The sequence below is a fragment of the Rhyacophila brunnea genome, unplaced genomic scaffold (assembly GCF_057557595.1).
Source record: "Rhyacophila brunnea isolate RB1 unplaced genomic scaffold, BYU_Rbru_1.0 scaffold_35, whole genome shotgun sequence".
Taxonomy (NCBI): domain Eukaryota; kingdom Metazoa; phylum Arthropoda; class Insecta; order Trichoptera; family Rhyacophilidae; genus Rhyacophila; species Rhyacophila brunnea.
In genome coordinates, this window is record NW_028233017.1 from 843,446 (window position 1) to 858,519 (window position 15,074).

Below are 15,074 nucleotides of genomic sequence, written 5' to 3' on the forward strand. Positions count from 1 at the left end.
TTGGTTCATAAAGTAAAAATAAAAATTCTGATATTATTCGTTGTATATGAATATTATTTTTGCAGAGACTACTTTTAAAATGTTTTTTAACAGTGCAAATAAAATATGAAATATGATTGTAACGTATAAGAATTTTAAATATAGAAAACTCAATCCCAAGTCTATGATATGTGTAACACGTATAGAAAGAGTCAATTGAATGCTATACAAACAAGAAATTCAATATTTTAGTTATCTTTTCTTTATGTTTATCTATTTTATAGCATTAAAACTAAAATCTTTATAATTTCTATACTTTTGTTGATAAAATATCTGAAACACCATAGAATTTGGCTTTGTATAAAAACTTGACATTAATTTAAAGTAAACAAGATTTATAATATTATAATTGCACAAGCCAGGCATAAGAATGTAACATCTAAAGATTCTGTTAATCCTTATTTCAGTCACATCACTTTAGATTCAAAATTAAAAACTTCGGTAAAAATTATTTATTTTAACTGTATATGGTGATACATTTTTTATGTTTGTAAATCAGCTTTTTTAGAATTCCTAACTTCTTAGCACACGAGAAATGTTTTTGACTATAAATTTATACTTTATGGATAAAATATTAAAATAAATTGATACTAACAGCATAGAAGGTGGGAAATTTTCATCAAAATGACTTGCCTTAGTTTGAGCTATTGTAACATTATAATTTTTTACCTCTCATAAAAAATATTTTTAATCTAATTTTTTAATTAAAAGAATATTAATATATTTTTAGGTATATTTAAATAAAAAATACAAAAGTTAAATAATTTTAAAATGTATTAGTATATTTTTTGTGATTTTAACTTATTTATTATAGGCTTATTTCTGACATTTTACAGTTTTTTTGTTTGCTTATTAACATAAATTTTCGATTTTTTAAATATGTCATTTTAATCTTTTATCAATATCTAATGTTATTAAAATTTGGTGATTAAATAAGCAAGATTTAAAAGTCAAAAATATTTAATATATATTAACAATTTCTACGCCTTAAAGACCTATTTATACAATTGTTTAGAGACATATTTATATATAAAATCACTAAAACCTTTTTTTCAGGAAGTAAAATAAATATTTTTATATAATAGATTAAATTAATACAGCTCTTTTAAAAAATTATAAGATGATGGATTTTTTTATTTATACCACTGCCATATTTTTTTGTTTTCTATATCTCTCAAATCAAAAGGAATTGTAAGAAATACTTTAATTCCTTCTAAAGAAGAATTAAGCTTATCAAAAAAAGTTTCGCTGATTTTTATACCAGTACTACTGTCGTTATACCTTTTAGTCTTTAAATTTACAAAAACTTCTGATAATTTGTGCCTTTTTCGTCATTTTTTATTAGTTTATTTGGTTTTGTGCCAGAAAAGGAATTTTTAGATATTTCTATTTCTTTTTTTACCTTATCTATTTTATCTTCAAAAAAAGTGTAGAGCCTATCGAAACCATGAGATTTCCGTATATTTTGATTTAAAGCAGAAAACAAGGCTTGTTTTGCCTCTCTAGGTGCATCTGAAATTATCCAATATATTTATTGGTTTGAGTGTTTTTTTGCATCTTGTTTATGCAAACATTTGTTTGTATTTTAATTAGAAACTTGCTTTAATTAATTTATATATAATAAACAATTTCATATTTGAATATTAGTGTTATAAAGTATATACTACAATATAAGAATAGACAAAATGATAAATTAAATTTTTATCTAAAATTTCTTTGTAAATTCATCCTTTTCATACTATTCAACTATAATATTATTTTATCTATTTGTATGTTTTTTAGAGAGATAATTTAAGAATATTATACATATTTAAGATTGAAAATCGCTGTTAGCTTTTGGACCATAATTTGATATTTATCAATATAGACTTTAGATTATATTTATAAAGTCATTAGAATATAATTTTAGAACAATAAAAGCACAAAAGGTAAGTATTTTAAAGGATATTAAAAAACAAGAATACAATAAATGTAATATTTTATATTCTAAAACCAAAAATATTGCTTGAAATTTTAATAAACAGGTGATTAAAATCCAGTGAATTGAGAAAAATATCATCGAATATAGAAAGTTATATATGAAAAAATAGAAGAATGCAATTTACAGCATTTAATTAGAAGACTTCTTGTTATATTGGGAACTAGGCTTTTTTTTCAGCAAAAAAGAGATTGAATTTTCAGTAAAAATATAAAAAGAATATACTAAGCATTTTTTAGGCTTATTCTATATAAAACAACAAATATTTTTTGTTGAGATTTTTCGATAAAATAAATTAATATTTATAAAAAAATTCAACGATAAATTCCTAATTTACATTTGCAAATAATTTAATATCATATCAGTTAATTCTAATACAATAGAAATACAAGAAACAGTCCATGATTCTTTATTTTATAAGATCAGATGTATTAGATCTATTTACTGAAGTATAAAAATTATTTTTCTATTTTTGTTGTATTAAAGTGTTTTGACAGACATTTATGATACAAATGAATTCATGAATTTACAAGATTATATAAAATTAGGTAAGCAAGATAAATAAAAAATACAAATGGTAAGAAATAAAAAAAATATATATTTTCAAGGTTTTGTCTTTCACGAGAATATAATAATTGATGGCAAAGAACATTAAAACTATAATGAATAATTTTTAGACATTGAAAAAGTGAAAAAAAAATATGCGTATTTTTGAAATATTATATATGCAAGAATATTAAAATATTCAGAATCTTCTAGTAGTAATAATGATGAAACCTCAGTATCATGATTTATTAATAAATAAATTTGTTCTTTGAATTAAATTTTGCATTAGATTTTCGAAATCACAATTATATAACATAATATTGTGAAGAATTACATTTTTATGTCTGCTTTAGTGATTAAAGGGTTTCACATTAAATAAAAAACTACTAGATAGCTATGATATATGAATAGTATGATTCCATCCATTGTATCTATTTTCATGCATATAGTTTTTGCCATTAATGTTTAAAACATATGCTGATATCTGCTCTCTATACAAATAACTAATATAATAAAAGCCTACAAGCAGAAATATACCCATGCTTAAAAACAATGTGTTCTTCTAAAAGCATACGAAAGTAACAATATTAATGTGAAGAAGTAAATAAACATATTTTGTGCATATTTAAGAATACTATATATAATAATAGTAAGAACAGTTTTTACCATTAATTTTTTTTCTATTGTATAAAATATGTCAAAAACATTCTGAAGCATCATCTTTTATAATATGCTAGATGTAAACAAAAGAATTCAAAATAGTACATTTTTAAAATATTATGTTTCAGATCTTTAAAGTACTTTGTATATACAATTGTGCAAATTTAAACAATGATTCTTATTTTTCACGACAAAAATGTTTTTATTGGCATTTTCCCTTGTAGTACCGATAAAAAAATAGCCGAAGAGAATTATCACTGATATAATAGCAGCTATTAAGCCTATCTATAATGAATAACATTTTGTAATTCTAGATGCTACATCAAATTTTCAAAAATACCATGAAGATAAGTTTCCCTATATTTTAAATGATATTTTTCTATTTGAGCTTTTAAATTAAGTTGTTAGCATTCAAATACAAATTAAAACATAATATGTATAAGATTTTGCAATTAAATATTTGGGTTGACAATTTATTTAATTGGTTTTTATTAAGGTTTTTTCAATGCAAATTACGAAAGCCATTTTAGTTAAAGTATTTTATATTCAGATATTTAATTGAATTTTGTTAAAGAACTGCATATAAAATATTACGTAATAATTGAACTAAAAAATATTTTATGGCTATTATTATATCTAATAGAGATATAGATAATATAAAGATTTTTTTAAAGAATAAATAACTTCATGCATAGATTATGAGCACAAATGTGATTTTCATGATTTATAATAATTTATACAAATTATTAACATTTCTTGCCATAAAATATGTCTAGAGAATATTTATGTCTAGATAAATAGAAATTCACTTTTTTTTATATTTATTGCCAAACAATCAAATATTTTTAATTCTTTTTAACTCAAATCAATATTTAAATTTTAGTATTATATATTTTAGGCCAAACGCTTGATACGATTGATAATTTTTTAAATTATATGATTAGAACATTAAATAGCATAATAATTTTTTTCGATGTTTAAATACAACAAATAATTCCTTTTCAAACACTAAAAACTTTATACGTAAAATTTACATATTTTTACGCAAATAAGACTTTCTATACTGTTTAACCTACGCTAAAAAAAATTTACATCTTGTTTGGTTCATAGTGTTCTGACATAAATTTATACTTTCTTGTTTAGCCATATTTTATATTGAATTAAATATTGAAAAAGGAAAAGAATTATGCTTTGTTTTAACATTTTTTTGTGCAAAATATGCAATTAGTATATAATGAAGCTTTTACCGCTTCTAATATACAACATGTTATGCTTAGACAAAAATTTCGAGCATATTTTTTTTGTAAATATGGCTAGAATAATTTACATTGTGGTTTTTGTTTTTTTTTGCCTTTTCATTTGATATTTTACATGATTAGATATTTACTTTATATAGCTAACAAAATGCATCATTTCTAAAGGTTTTATTTATTATGGCTGCGTTAATACCTGTACCTGTATAGTTTCACCACCGTTTTAGTCCATTGATTTATATAAGATTAAATGCCTAAAACACATGTTTGAATGCCTTTAAAACATTAATTGTATATTTATTTATATAATCATGATTTTCAGAATTAAGTTATTCATAAATGCAAATATTTTTTGTTTTCACATCAAATCTATAAATTAAGATCAAATTTTTTAAGAAACGTGAAATTAGACGGTATACATAATGTATCTTTTTGATTTACAATCATCAGATGGCAAAAATGATTAGAAACAAGAAAACTTAGGCATAAAAAAAAATTATTCCAAGTGATACAAGCGGTATGAAATCCCATAGAAAAAATATATATTAAAATGTATCTGCATCACTCATTATATGATACATATTCATTTAGGTAATATATAAAGAATATATCAACTTATTTCTATTCAGCTTTTATTTTATGTTTTTTTCTAGAAAAAGGAAGATTCTTTATTTCATCCATAAAAATCAAATGAGATTTAGGGGAATATAATCGTTTGTGATTATTGGTATGGATAATTTGAAAAAAAATTGATTGCGTTTTGCGTCGTAACTTAACATCAATAAATCACCTTTTATATTGTAAGCTTTTAATTTAATCATATAAATTTTTTTATCTGTAAAATAACAGTTTTTAATGAAAGAAAATTCCCAGAGGGGTTTTTATAATATATTCAGCAAAATTTGGGTTTTTTTTTCAAAGTTAAACCCACGCGTTCAAAAAATAAAATTTTAAAATAAGTATATTTATACAATTTAACATTAAGATTTACTGTAAAAACATATATACATGAATTAGAAGAGAATTATATTTTTTTGATTATTATAAAATAATTTTATATTTTATGGGTGTAATTATGGTCCTAAAAATTTTTCGTTTTACCGCCTAAAATTTCAGTTTATCGGAGTATCAAAGTTGTTATCAGAAAGAGAGATTTAATGCACAATCAAATTTTATATATCAGCAAGCATATTTTTATGAATAAAAATCAATTTTAGCTCGTTATAAACTTTTTTTGTGCCGATCATATTGCTTTAGGAATTGTGTTTTTGCGTCTAAATCGCATTAAAGACATATATGAGCTTATTCAGTGGTCAATTTTATCTAAAGAAATAATATTTTGTAAAAATACAACCGTGGTTTTTTACTATAAATAAAATATCTGTATATTAGTTTTAAAAAAAGGATTACTTTGCATTTATTTTGGGTATATGTACCTGTTTGAACATTTAAAAATATAATTTACCTTGATACAATAATCTAATGATTAAAGAAAATTTACTGACGCATACCAGTGACTTCTATTAGGAAAAATTTGTGAAAATATTATAAAACTGTACGCTAGAGGTTATAAATTAAGCCACTTTGTAAAACCACAAATATAGGTACAATTATATATTATTTTATTCAAGAAAAAAGTAATTTATTGCTGAGTAATATTATAAAATAGAAGACTTCTAGCATCGGAACTGTTTTGAGTATTCAATATGAAAGATTAAATTTTGAATTTAAGCTGAATGTAATAGTATTTTCAAATTTTTAAATTGAATGAAATAAAAACATAAAATGCATTAATTCTTTTGTTTTAACTCAAAATCCAAAACCCGTGAAAAACTTGAATATAGGTATTTTTTCATTCTAAAATACAATGAAATTTTTTTCTAAACATGAAATCATAGTTCAACAATATGCATGAAAATTTATTATTTGATATTCTTGAATTTCTACTATCATATTGCGCACTGATATGCAGTACATTATAATTTCAAAATATTTTCTGTTTTATAGCCATTTTCAAGATTTTGCTCTTCATTGAAATATCATTGTATGTAAGAGTACAATAAAATTATTTATAAATTGCAAAGCCTATTCCTGTTTGACAGCATCACATAAAGATTTTGTATTTAAAATGTTTTTATACATTACAAAAAGTGGCATATTGCCATTAAAACATGAAGAAATATCTTAAAAAACGTTTTTAAAATAGCATATATATGGCACATAATTAAAATTAGCTAAGGTTTTCTGGTCAAATTATTAAGAAACTAATAAATTAGATTTTAAAACACAAAATCGGGCAATATATTTTGCATTATAATCTATTAGAAAATTCACATTTTCCAACAATATCGATAATAAATTGCGTTTTGAATTTGAAATCGAAAAATTTAAATCATCATGTTAATTATGCAAATTAGAAATTATGTAGTGCTCAATGTCTAAATTACATCTATTTATTATGCATTTGGTTTTTACCGACCCTTACTTTGACGATTTTTTTCACAAATTACTATAAGCACTTTTTTTGATTATTAAATCCAATTTTTATGTTATTTTACGATTTTTATGCATCGAGTTACAACTAAAATGACTATTTCCACCCCTTAAAAATCACTTTTTACTGTTTTTTACAGTATGATTTTTCAATCACTGATTCATAATTTTTATGTAGCAATATTCTTTTCATATATAAAGCGATTTTTTTGGGTAATAATATATTATTATTGTTTGGAATATTTAGCATAAAAATATAACCTAAAGTCTGTGCTAGAACTAGAGGAAAACAGTTTTTCTGATAAATAATATGCCAAAATAGTCTTGCATGCACTTGAAGCTCTTATGCTTTTTTAATATTTTTTTTGAAAAAATAAAATCAAACCCATTTTTTTTGATAGTATATTAATTTCTCTTATAACAATATGAAGACAAAATTAGTAAACCGTTTTTATTGTTGGATAGAAAACTGGTCAAAGCTTGCTATTGTAACTTTCTTATCTGGTCTTATCAACCTAATCAATTCTAGTAGAATTTTATGAAAAACGCAAAATATTATTATCCAATTTTTCATTTGACTATCACCATAATAATTTTATTTCAAATGTACAATAACATTCAAAACATCAAAAATCAAGGAGCACAAGTATATCTAAAAAATAATGAGAAAACATATTGATAAATTATATAATTTCTTATCGATATATACATAAGATTTATTTTATTCATAGAAAATAAAAAATTAAATTTCTTTTATATAGGATTCTATGAAACTTAGACGCTGTATATTCATTTTTGAAATTACTAATCCTTCATATTTGATTTATAGAATCAACATATATCTTTCAATTTTTTACGTTTAATTCTAAAAAATAAAAGTAATATTACAAAATATATGATTGTTTTCTAACTTATATGTTTTTTCAAATTGAGAACCTTTATTTGTAGCTTTTTTCTATATTTACTGCTAAAAAATAAATTTTATGCTTTCAACTGTCATAATGGTAGATTTTTCTCATTTTATTGGTCAAAAAATGTTGACTTTTTATTTTCATAATTTGAATAAATGCCAAATAGTATCTCATATTATTAGTAATGGTGAACCACCCCCGAAATAAATTTATTCTTGATTATATTTAAAGCATTAACAAAGAAATAGTTAATGAAATTTTTTATAGTTTTGCATATATGTAGGATAAATTCTTTTTTTTATTGTACTTTAGTTCAAAATACAAAACTCTTGGCAATATACTCTTGTTCTATATAGAATGTTGCATTACGAGGAGGTAAATGTAAAATACACACATCTAAAATTTATAAATTTTATCATTAAATTTTCTCTTTGCTAGAAAAAAAGGGATAAATACCTTGAACCTCGCTTTTTCAATCTTTTTATTTTTTTATTTTTATTTTATCTTTATTTATAAGTTAAATTATTCCATATGTTATAACATGGGGCGGTGTGGTTACACGATATCATAGAAGGTACCTGAAGGAACTAGATGTCACGAACCATGTTGAGGCATATATTCAAACATTGGGATTCAGAAAGACCCTTGAATTAATAGGTCTCGAAAGAAGGAGGGATATTGAAGAAGACTGTGGAGAGGAGAAGATAGCCGAAAGTATAAATAAACTGTGTGTACAGAGTATCAAGCAAGCTGTGCCTGAGAACAAAAACTAAAATTACGACTATAAATATAGCCCTTAAATAAAAAATATTATATTTATAAGTTAAGTTTATTTCTATCTATTTAGACATAGTAGCCTAGTGAGAATATTGCACAACTCCTTGATGCATCTTTTGACACCTTCTCCTGATCAATATGCATCAACTGTTCTTCTTCTCATAAATAAAATGTATTAAAGTGTTTTTTCGAAGTGTAAGAGCTTGCATGTATGCTTCTAATTCCCAGATATTCAACTCCTTAACATAAGTTTATAATATTTCGTAACCACTCCATCTCAAGTCATTATATATGGTATTATTTTCGTTTTAAATTTGTAAACTTAACCAATCTCATTCGTCAAGAAATCATACTTCCTATATTATCTATTGAAAATTTAAGTCAGGTTTTCAATGCTAGTTATACATATTACAATCGACGCAATAATATTTTTTCCCTTATCATATAGAAGAATATCTGGTCACATTTTTTTGATTAAAATATCTGTTTTTATTCGGATATCAGCATTCATATTTTGCATTTACGTTTTCGAAGGTCTCCTGTATTGATTGAGTCTGAATTTTATGGCTTTCTCTAAGTTTATCGTCTTTATTGGAGGATTTGAAAGACATCTTATGATTTCATTGAGCCTATGCATGTAATCATGCCCTCACATTTTATTGTATCATGTTGGAAGGTGGTCGATTGTTTTTATGGCTTCGTTACCATCTGATAATTTTATCCTCTCACCGAAAAACACATTTCTCGATATAAAATGGAATTTACCTTCTTCACTGTATTTACAGTTACTTTATTTTATCAATATCTATGATTTACATATCAACCATAGCATTATTTTTAGCTTATTTAGGTTTTTGGTTTTTGGCTTTTCTTTTATTTTACACAATAGACTTTCTTGTTGCTTTTCTCCTGTGTCTCGTAAATGGTGATATTATAATGACATTTATTTTTAAGATATTCATCAATTAATTTGTGATGTGTCTTATTATCTTTTTATACGTCTAAAATTACTGAACTCCTCATCAAAATGTTTTTTACTATTTTCAAGCAAATGTTTTTAGCAGGTAGATCATCTTTCCGGCTTTAATTTTATATTTCATAGTACAATTCTTATTTCATTACACTTTCAAAATCTTATTTTATTGTAAGTTGGAAGTACATAGAAAACTCGTATAAAATAAATCTTATCTTAATATCGAGCTGGATATGTTCTTCTGTTTCTTATTTATATAAGCCTACAATTCATTTAAAAATGATTTTAAAGGTTACTTATGTGCTTTAAAAGAAATTCATACATCCAGCTTAGTCTTACATAGATTTCCTATTTAATTTAGTATTTGTTCTGCAATTATATCAATAGTTTCTAGGGTTAGCCTCGATTTTTGTTTTCTCAATTACTCCAAGATATCTTTAGACTGCCGGGCTTTTAATAAATAATGCTATATCTGCGCGTATTTCATGGTTAGTGGCAGATTATTTTTGTTTATTTCAAGGCATACTGCATATAAAAAGGTTAGCATTTCATCCGTCATGATTTTAAGTGTTTCTGGAGTTTTTCTTATAAATTTGAGGTCGTCTGGAACAATAGTTGAAGTTCTAAATAGGAGGTAGTATCATTCATTACACTTACCCCTAGAAAGCTTTCATTTAATTTTCTGCACTGTAGATCCATATATAGAACGAAAATAAACAGTTAAGGACTTCTACTTAGGCTTTTTTATTCTTTTAAATATGATTTCTTCTCAATTTAATCTAGAATTTTTGCTCTATTTGTTCGCAATCTTTTTTATAAAAGACGTTATACACGTAATGGATTCAAGTTTTCAATACATTTATGCAGTTAGTTATTTTTTTCCCGTAAATAACTTTTTATATCAATCTATGTTGTATATAGATTGTTTACATGTTCATATTTATCGCAATATTATATAAGCTTGTTCTTTTGCACCTTGAACGCGCCTTATTGTTCCTAACTGATTTTCCGCAATTAATTCTCTTGTCTATACCTCATATTGAATGATTTTTATATGAAGATACCAATATTATATATATTACAATGATGTATGCAAACGCCTCTATTTAAATAAATACCTTACGGCAAGATATAATCTTGTATGTATATATATATTAAAATTTAAAATTCTAATCGAATTTACGTTTTTTATTTATGTTTTACTTCTATTACTTTTTAGGAAGTTCGCTTTATATACATAGGAAATATTGCTTAACTGCTGCGTCTCTCTGTGAGACTCCTCCAGCACTTCTTGTCACCCGTAATCACCGTGGATTGGGCCCTTTCTCATAGGCGGCAGTCATTATGTGGAGGGAATGAGATTCTGTCTACTGTTCATCGCTACAAGTTACAAGCTACAACCACACTCTACACTTACCTATATCCTTGCTGAACGGTGTGGGATCTTTTTCAATACTGAAGGCACAGTTCAACGGCTTACACAGCAACCTCCTTTTTCTCATGGCTTGTCAGTGCTTTATGGTTTATCTTTTATGGTCCACTGGCCGCCCCCTTGGGTATTTTTCTTTAGAGTAAATTCGTTTCGGAAATTAGTGGGGTGGGTGGAAATGGAACCCGCGAGTCCTGACCTAGGGGTCAGACTTGTAAACCACTCAACCACACCACCCCCTATATATATTAAAAAATATATTTAAGTTTAATAAATGCTTTCGAATCTTTTTTGTTCAATAATTAGCGCAATTTCTTGCTGCTTTTCCTTCTAATTTTTATATTTTGTTAATTATTAGCTTGTATGATGCAAAAAAAATTTGACAGCTGCATGGAAATTTAATATTAATCAAACAACCGAATATTCTTACGCGGAAACCGAAGATTAAAAGAGGCTCGGATAAAGATGTGCATACAAAAAAATGGCTAGATAATTAAAATTACTAGCAGTAAAACCATTAAGAGAAGGGTAGAAATTCGATAACTTTCCAAAAAATCACAGAAGGAACCTATAATATATAAGAACATAAAAATAGATAAAAAAACCAGTATATTATAGTGATTGGTTAAGTTTTATATGACATGTATATTCAGATGATCATATTGACGATAGATTAAAAGTTTGGGAAGGGATCTTTTATTCAGCTAAATTTTTTTCGAAAAAAAAAATATAAAAATTCCGAAGTAAAAGACCGAATGTATAATTTCGATCTAGGCTTGAAATATTAAAAAATGAAAGAATAGTTGAATAAACTGTCTTAAATTATTTTTTTTTTGTTTCATTGCGATTGAATCGGTGAAGGGTGAAAACAGTATATTTATTGTGATATGTTCACTTGCATACAAATACGGACAATAGAGTATTTCCATTCTGCTTAGTCGGTTATGAAGATGGTCATTGAAAAAACCAAACAATTTTAATGGCTAAAAAAATATTGTTATTAATAATTTTTATTTATTTGACAAAATACTCTTAGTAGAAAATTAAAATATTTTGTGCTCGGGATGATCAAGCGAATGTCTATATTGCATTTAAAAATCAGGAACAGAAGAAAAAATTGATTTAAATATATTTAATTTTATAAATGAATTGATCGGGAAAGACAAATAGATGGCAAATAATATTGACAGGTATGACTTCGAGCCTAGGAAAATAGATTTTTAAAAAAATTAGAGACAAGCACAGATATCAATGTTTGTAGATAGAGCTATAATTTATGAAAATGAAAGCATGGCGGAGACTTACGGGATAAAAATAAAGTAATAAGATAAATATTTCTCTTTTTGTAATAGATTGTATCAAATTTCTGTTGATAAGATGTATATTGAGGCCGTAAATTCCAAGAAATCGTTTAGTAGAGATATGGGTACATGTCCCAATTGGAGGCATGTATGTATAAGAATTTTTAGAGAATTCTTTTGATTATCTAGGAGAAAAACAAAAATATTTCTTTCTTGCTATAAATTTCTGTTAATTCCGATAGTTCTGCCCTCCTTAATTTATATGACAATGAAAAATGTTGTGCCATTAGAAAAATAATATATTGTATACAAAAAAATTTTATGTGATCTCAAGAATAAAATTCAAAAATTCTTTATAATGTTTGTATTGATAAACATAATGCACTCTTTTCATTCTTCTTTTAGAGCCTATATAATTTTTTACTTATATATAAATACTTTTGGCTCAGTTAAGATTAACATCAGGAGCAATGAGCCAAATATATACACCTAGCAGTTACATGTGTTATTTTTTCCTTTGAAACTATATCATGATTTTACCCGCCGACAGCAATACACATTTGAGCTTTTATGATCTATACCGTAGTATCACTCGAAATCATTCTTTCTATGAGGTTTGTGATATTTTTATATGCTTTGGTATATGCGTTTCTATTTTTACACACCCCACCTTATATGAAGTATTTTTAATAAATTTTTTGGTTTGAAATAATTAATATTCCATTTCCTTTTTATTGCATCTTTTTTGCACAGAAATACCTAGTCTTAATATAAATCTGAAAGATTATCAGAAGCGATAGAATATTTGGGCTTATTATGCACCCACTTATTATTAGACAGAATTTATCTATTTCCGTCTATTTTAAAAAAGGCACAAAATACAAATTAGAGTGACGATTCTTTAATCTACAGTGTGATGAATATATTAAAAAACTTTAAATTTTCCGTAAAATAGCACTGTTAAAAATACAACAGCTGCTAAAATCGTATATATTATAATTTTCCAGATATTTTTATTATAATTTACATTTCTTTTTTGTCAATTCGTTATCAGTTCAACAAATATTTTTAAAAAGACAGTCATATACTGAAGCCCCACATCGTCGAAGGCAAACACAAAGGGATTACAATAAATATTATACGGAAATATATAACTTTGTAGGTTTTAAACAATATCATTAATGATACGTAATAATTAAGATGTATATTGAGCAGAAATAAGGCTGGTGTTGATTTTGAAAAAAAATATTAAAACAAGAAAGAAAAAGAATATTTTAAAATGTATTTTTATTGTAATTTTTATCTTTAATTTGACCGATATTTAGGTTTTTTTATGCAGAAATAACTTCTAATTATGTTGTGCTTTGAGAGGACATGAAAAGTGGTGCATGTTTAAAATTCGAACCATTGATGATTTTAATTATCGAGCCTGGAATTAGCATATCCTAACTTATAGTGTTACAACAAACACTGGCTGTTCGACCTACGGCAAATGTAAGGTTTTAGTTTTATACTTCCACTTTATTGTGGCGCTTAACAACTTTATATATTTGAGAATGAAATTTTAAGCAAATAAAGATATTTTTGGTGTTATGAAGGCTGTTCTCAAGAAAATATGGCCTGATTGGTAAGCTCAAACTAAAATAATTTATATTTTTTCTTTGCAAAAATTAAATATTTATAAAGGATTGAAAATAACATATATGTATGCTCAGACTTAATATATAAAATATTGAATCAGTTATAAATGTTTTTTTGATAAATATATGATGATTAGATCATATAATTATGTTAAGGTTTATTTATTCTTATTTTATCTCCTTTAAAATATTTTTTCTATGGTTGTTTAATTTTTTAATTTTTGTTCTTTTTTATGCAAGAAAAATTTGTATCGATTTAATGAGCAGGTCAAATATTTGCCTATTTGAATTTTAAACTGTTCTAAATCCATATGTTTTCTCTTTTCAAGACTTATTAATTCAGGCGTTAACGTTAACCCTGTTGTTTGTTCCCATTTCTATGCTTTTTGTTGAATTCTTAACTGATTAATATGTAATTAAAATATTTTATGATAAGATCATGCAGTTATGATTATATTATTATTCCCATTTATTGCTCTCTTATTTATTTATAGGTTCTAAAATGATGTATCACATACCACTGCATATTTTTCTACAATTTAATCTTCCCTTTGTTTTAATTTATTTTGAAATAGCCTAAATTCCACTTGCTTTATACAAAAACCAAATGAGATAGACACCTTTATTGGCATATATAAACTCTATAACGAGAATTTTCACAATAAATTATATATCTGAAAATTTTCTTCTAAAATTTTCTTCACTTTCTTTTTGTGATATTTAACTAAAAACATCATAAATTTCTTGATTCATAAAGTCGGACAAACCAAAGTTTAAAACAGAACCCCTTTATTACGAAGCGAATAAAATGTATGGAAGATCTCTTTTTAACGAAATATTCGTGAAATGCGGCAAGCTAATTTGTCTTATTTTATTTCAAATGGACTCTGCACTACAATCTGGAGGCAATTCTGAATCTCCTTTGGACGAAAGACTATTTGTCAATGGTAATAATGTTTTAACAAGAGAATCGCGGTCTTATTACAATAATAGCAGATTTTACATGGCCATTGTGTGCACATCTAAGATATTAGAAGAATATAAGTTAATATTTTAAACGCTAGAAAAAAGAAC